The 6,420-nt window shown below is 40.0% G+C and overlaps 1 pseudogene across 1 annotated transcript; it reads right to left on the bottom strand.

Moving 5' to 3' along the window:
* Positions 1-3,520: 3,520 nt before the first annotated feature.
* LOC126951316 (lupus La protein-like) lies at positions 3,521-5,264 on the bottom strand (annotated as a pseudogene). Its single transcript, XR_007724428.1, has one exon. The product of XR_007724428.1 is annotated as a lupus La protein-like (transcript).
* Between the last annotated feature and the right edge of the window lie 1,156 nt (positions 5,265-6,420).

Raw genomic sequence — 6,420 nt, 5'->3', positions numbered from 1 at the left:
GTTTTGTTCTATGTAAATAAGTGAGACGATGGGTCTTTTTACTAATCCATATTTCCATGTATTGTCTGGATTTTTACTGGTGACAGTGAATCTAGTTAATAGCCATAGTGCTCTATAGAAAAGCACATTGAAAAGCTAAAAACATCATATAAACATAAGGGAACATCATATGTGAGTTAACTATTATTATTGTTTGCTTTTATGATGTAAACAAATGATCAACATTTAAAACCATGATTGAATTTATTAGTGCAATTCACTAAAATAACTGAAATAGTCTTTGGCATGAAAAGACCTGCTCAGCTGGGTTAATCATGAAACTACATGGACGCTTTGTGCCACACAGCTCTGTTGATTTCCACGAAGAGCTATCAATTGTGGGTGAGAGAGGAATTCAGGGGTAAGTGTCTAGTAAAACAAAACATACCTCTCTAGGCAGAGATGGATTTACCAGGAAACCAATGAAGCACAAGCTTTGAGGCCTCTTACAACCTCCTACTGACCCCTTACTTCCAAGTCCTTGCAAGGGGCCTTAGGAATGTCTGTGAGTATTTGCTTTTGTAACATTCCCCAAAATACAGTGTTTTCTATGAAATCAGTTAAGACAGTTCTCTCCTCACTTTAGTTTCTTTATACTTTTCTCATGGGAAGTACACTATAGTAATCGGAGTGATTGCAGTCATTTTTGAGATCTGGCTAAAAGGAAGCTGAGCATGCATTGAGATTGAGTGTACTATGATATATTTATGTGGTTCACAGTCTCTTCCATGGATATTCCTATGTCATTACTAGCTTTCACTGTGTAGGAATGACTTTCTATTATCCTCCTTTCCAGTTTAGGTGTTGTCAGGTCACAAGGATGTCAACATCCGACTCAGAGGCATGTCACTGTATAAACATGCCCAACAGTATCAGACAGTGGAAACATATGTGTGATGATGAAAAACTTGGTCTTGAAATACACATACTCAAAAGCTAGTCTTTGGAAATTTGTCCATATCCTACAGCTTATAAAAGACGAAAACAGTAACCTTAAAAATTTACACAATAGTACTAGTGATGAGCTATGAAACTTAAATAAATTTTTCTAAATTATTGTTAATAAAAATTTTCTATCAACTATGCCAGAAGCCTGAATTTTCTCTTCTTATTCTCTTTATAGAAAATGTTATAACACTTTTGTCATGTGAGGAGATACTCAAAAAGTATACAGCCAAAAAAACAGGAAAAAGTATTATAGAAGTGTGTATTAATAAAAATATACATTTTGCTTGTATTTTGTACCGTAGATATTTGTCAGCTTTTAAAATTATGCAATAGGTTGGGATTTTTCTCTTTCTAAATAATATTCACTATTGTATCTGATTCTGTATGAATAATTTTGCATTCTTTTTTATGAAGAGAGTCCAGATAATCTAAGCTTCGGACCTCATAAATCACGGCTTTGCCCCTTACTTGAGAACTTTGCAAAGAAGAATGCCAGCCAGTGAAAGTTCAGAGAGGAAGGAAGAAGAAACTGTCCAATGACCTTTTTTCTTATGGCTTTCTTTCTTTTTTTTTTTTTTTTTGAGACGGAGTCTCACTCAATCGCCCAGGCTGGAGTGCAGTGGCGTGATCTCAGCTCACTGCAAGCTCCGCCTCCCGGGTTCACCCCATTCTCCTGGCTCAGCCTCCGGAGTAGCTGGGACTACAGGCTCCCGCCACCTCGCCCGGCTAGTTTTTTCTATTTTTTTTTAGTAGAGACGGGGTTTCACCCTGTTAGCCAGGATGGTCTCGATCTCCTGACCTCGTGATCCGCCCGACTCGGCCTCCCAAAGTGCTGGGATTACAGGCCTGAGCCACTGCGCCCAGCCTTTCTTATGGCTTTCTAACTTGATTCTTGACAGGGTCACCAAGGTCAGCCTGCAGGGGAATAGGTTTCTTTCTCTTTATTTAAATATCTACATCTCCCCTACAGAAGTGCATCAAAATTGTTTCAGTCATCTTTATTGTAAGATTATTAGTAGTTTTAAAAATATATATTCTTTTGACATAATTTTTCTACGTTGAAAAATATTGCTTTTAGTTAAACAAATTAAAGTTATTATTTTAAAGAACTTGGCTCAAACATGGACAAGGTGAGAGTGGTTCCCATTAGCACAGTTCAAATAGATTTTAAGTTTATATTATTGCCTTTTTACTACAGGAGAGGCCCTAGAATTACCCACATAATTAATTACAATTTTAGTTTTTAAATGCTTGAAAAAATAAGAGGAAAGTGAACAAAAATCATATGATAGATGCTAAATATTCAAGCTTATAGAACATCCTTTTCTGAGGGAAGCACAACCTATTTATTGCAAGCTATTAATATCTTGCATCTCCTATCCTGTCAGAGTAATCTGTGGAGAGACATTTGATTGATTATCTCTGGAATCCGCCCTTCCTCACTTCCTTCTCTGGCCCCTCCTTGTCCACACGGGCCTCTGTAGAAACCAGTGAGGGATGACTGGGGATAAAGGCTTGTCTCTGGAGAGGGCTGCCAACCTCACCTTGCTCCAGATGTCCACAAAACACAACCAACCTTCCAGACACAACTCCTGACTCCATCTCTTTTTCTTGTTTTCTCTCTTTACAGGCACACTGGTATTTTTTCACAGGGAGATAATTCTCATTCACGTCTAGGAAGAAAATTTCACTCTCAAAACTGTTGGTGAGAGACTCCTTTAAGAGAGTTTCTCTGTTCTTGTGGAGATGATTTAGTAAGGCGGTGCTGGAGTTCAAACGGAGTCTGCACAGGTCTACCTTGCCTCACTTTTAAGCTTTTAGGAAGAGAGCTTTTAGAAAGAGAAAAGTGCATTCCAAAAGGGAACTCTGGAAAGAGGAAGAAGGAACAGGGCTGAAACTTTGAGAGAAAATGGAAGGAGTTGGAAGATGGAGGGAGGAACCAAAATAACTAATAAGAATTTCTGGAGCTGGGTGCAGTGGCTCACACTTGTAATCTCAGCACTTTGGGAGGCTGAAGTTGTGGATCACTTGAGTTCAAGAATTCCAGAGCAGTCTGGGCAATGTGGTAAGATCCCGTCTCTACCAAAAATACAAACATTAGCTGGGCATGGTGGTGCCTGTAGTCCCAGCTACACGAGAGGCTGAAGCAGAAAGGTCCCTTGAGCCCAGAGGTTGAGGCTGCAATGGGCTGTAATCAGGCTACTGTGCTCAAGCCTGGATGACCAAGTGAGACTATCTCAAAAAAAAAAAAAAAGAATTTATTAGTTTCTTCTTATGAAATATACAATATAGGCCCCCTCTTTTTGCTCCTGTGTGAGAATGTTAAGAAAAGTCTTTGGCTTGATGTGCAAACCTGATTCCTCTGGATTCCTTTTGGGAGAGAGGTTAGAACAAGAACTGAGGCCTGGTTCCAGTAAGTGCCTGGATGCAGGACAGCAGGGGAGCTGACATCCTGGATATGCAAGATAACAGTGTGGAAATAAAGGAGTGAAGACAATTAATAAAACATGGAATGTTTTAATAAGACTGCAAGGAAGAGTACAGAGAAATACGGAAAATACAAAGGTAGCTGTTTTATTGTAGCATGGACATGGACATTATGGCCGGCAATTTAGTGGTTTTAAGCTCTTTATGTTGTTTGCTTGTGGTATATATTTGACAAGTAATTTCCATTTTCCAAGTCATTTGTTCATCTGTAAAATGAGGACACTAATTCATATAACTTCCCTGGATAGGTTTCTATTTTTGGTGAGAATTGCTTTTTTCTTTTCATGTAGTATATATTTTGTTAGTTTGTACTAATACATTCTCATATTACAAAGGCAATTTAGTGGAGGAATCTTCCTTCTGATATTTGAATTGTGTGAAATAACACAAACAGAACTATACATTCAAAAAAATTCTCTTTTACATAGCAAAAAAAGACAAGTTAAACAACAAAAAACTTTTCCTTTCTCACAGTTGGACATTGAAGTGGACCTAATTCGGTTTTCCTATTAAAAGCCCCCACAAACAAAAGTAATTTTAAACCTATTTAAAATGAATAAAAATTTGGTTTACTAAATTACTGGTCTCCAGCACCATTTTCTGTTTTCGGTTGTTTGGATGCATGTTCTTCTTTGTCTGTTTCTTCTCTTGCTCTTTTCATAGGTCCAGCTGCACCATTTTCATCATGTGCATCATCACTAGCAAACTTTGTTTTCTTGCTCTGAAACTGTAGTTTTTCTTTACCAGACCCAACCTGGGCAGCTTTATTACCCTTTCCTTTTCCTTTAAATCTGCAACCTTTTGACTTCCATTTGTTTAGGGATTCCTGTTGGTCTTCTATTATTTTTTTCAGTGCTTCTTTTGCCACCTCTCCTTCTAGTACTTCCCAAGTCACTTCTCTGTTCCTTAATTGTAGGTTACCATTATTTGCATCTTTGGCTTTACCCAATGTTTCCTTGGCTTTTTCCTTGAATAGAATTATCCCCTTTTTTGCTCCTCTAATGAAGTCTATCCATTTTATTTCACCATGATTTGAGAAAAGGATGTGTAAATCTTCTCTACAGGTCTGATCATCTAAATCACCCGAAAATTTCAGCAAGCATCCAATCTTTTGGAGATTTCATTTCAGCATCTTCTAACTTTTGTTTTGCTTCTTGCTCTTGTTTAGCTCTTAATTTAGCTTCCACTTTATTTTGTTTTCTTTCTTCTTTTTTTTTTGGCAAAGTGATCGTCCTTGGAAAGTATTATCAGGTCTGTGTCTTTGTACTTCTGGCCAGGGGTCTCTACAAACTTCTTAGCAGATTCAATGCTATCAAACACAACAAAAATTGATCCTTAAATGCTTTATGCACTGTTCTTCTCATCTGAATATTTAGTACTTGACCTTTATCTTCTAACCATTCTTTCATGTCATCAAGATTTGCATCAGTTGGGAAGCCTTTAATATAAACATATCTGTTTTTTACATCATTTTAATACTCATCAGCCCCTTCACGTAGGGGTTTGCTTGGAGACCTTCTGATTTTAGCTTTATCTTCACTGATTTCCACGAGTTCTGCCTTGGATTTGCTCAACGCTTCCACAATTACGTTAAAGTCTGTTGTTAGACGATTCAACCTATTGAATTTTATCATTATCTCCAAAGGTACCCAGACTTCATCCAGTTATATCTTTTCCTTTAAAAACTTGTCCCGTGGCAACCCGAAGTCTCCAAAATAATACTCAATTTGTTGACAGATTTTGGCCTCCAGGGCAGCCATCTTTTCATTATCACCGTTTTCAGGGATTGTGGCTGAGAGACGGCCATAAGCCTTCGGTGAGACTAGAACGCGGTGGAGGTAAAAAACCGAAAGGACGTAATGGGGATGGGGGCAGTCATAGTCCCGTCTCAAAGCAACCGCAGAACTGCCTGGGCACCAGCCACGTGCGGAGAACCCCAGGCTGCCGCATTCCTCGCAGGGGCAGCCTCGTCGCCGCCCGCTCCCCCTCCGCTATGCCGCCTCCGGCTGCGGCCCACGCTGTGCTCAGCCTGAACGTGAGGAAGGCGAGGGGCTAACGGACACCGCGAGAGACAGTAAGGAACGGAAACGTGCCATTGCGCACCAGCAAAGCAGGCCCTTTTGTAGCTTCTCTTTGGTGAGAATTTTTAACAAATGGTATGAAAGTGCATTTATTGGAATACTTGGACCCTTATTTCTATATGGCCACTGTGGTCTCTGATACAAGGTAAGGTAATGCTTATTTCTATTATAATTACTGCAGCTCTGAACCCCACTGGAAATCAGCCCTCAGCATTCTCCTAGCTTTTTCAATGTTCCAGGTTATTGCCTCATGTTTAATCCAGAGCAATGCCCACAGCTATTCTTCTAGAGACACCACTGCTGATGGCCTCATAGACCCCGGTATAGGGAGGACTCTGAGTTCTCATATTTTTCACAGCACAGCTGAGAAGGGGCTGTGACTTTTAACATCTAGAATTTGTTGGAGTGTTAGATTAAAACAGAAACACAACTTAGAGGGCGAATTCCACCTGCCTCAGTTTTCAGAAGCAGGTTGTCTACCTAGCTATTCGCCATTCTCTGAGACAGAAGGCAGTTCACCCACCACTGAATGCTCCAGGCATTTTCTCACCTCAGAGTCTAGGCCTGATTCCCTCCTATTCCCCAAGGATAAAGCAAGCGCTTATCTCTCAAGGCCAAAACCTTGCTCATTTCCCATCTCACACTCACATTCTTAATGGGTTTCTTTCTCTCTTTTTTTTTTTGAGATGGAGTCTCACTTTGTCGCCCAGGCTGGAGTGCAGTGGTGCCATCTCAGTTCACTGCAACCTCTGTCTCCTGGGGTCAAGCGATTCTCCTGTCTCAGCCTCCCAAGTAGCTGGGATTACAGAAGTGCCCCACCACGCCCAGCTAATTTTCATATTTTTGGTAGAGACGAGGTTTCGCC

The sequence above is a fragment of the Macaca thibetana genome, chromosome 3 (genome assembly GCF_024542745.1).
Source record: "Macaca thibetana thibetana isolate TM-01 chromosome 3, ASM2454274v1, whole genome shotgun sequence".
NCBI classification, from domain to species: Eukaryota; Metazoa; Chordata; class Mammalia; order Primates; family Cercopithecidae; genus Macaca; species Macaca thibetana.
The sequence above is the reverse complement of the archived record's forward strand: the minus strand, read 5'-3'. Positions and strand labels throughout refer to the sequence as shown.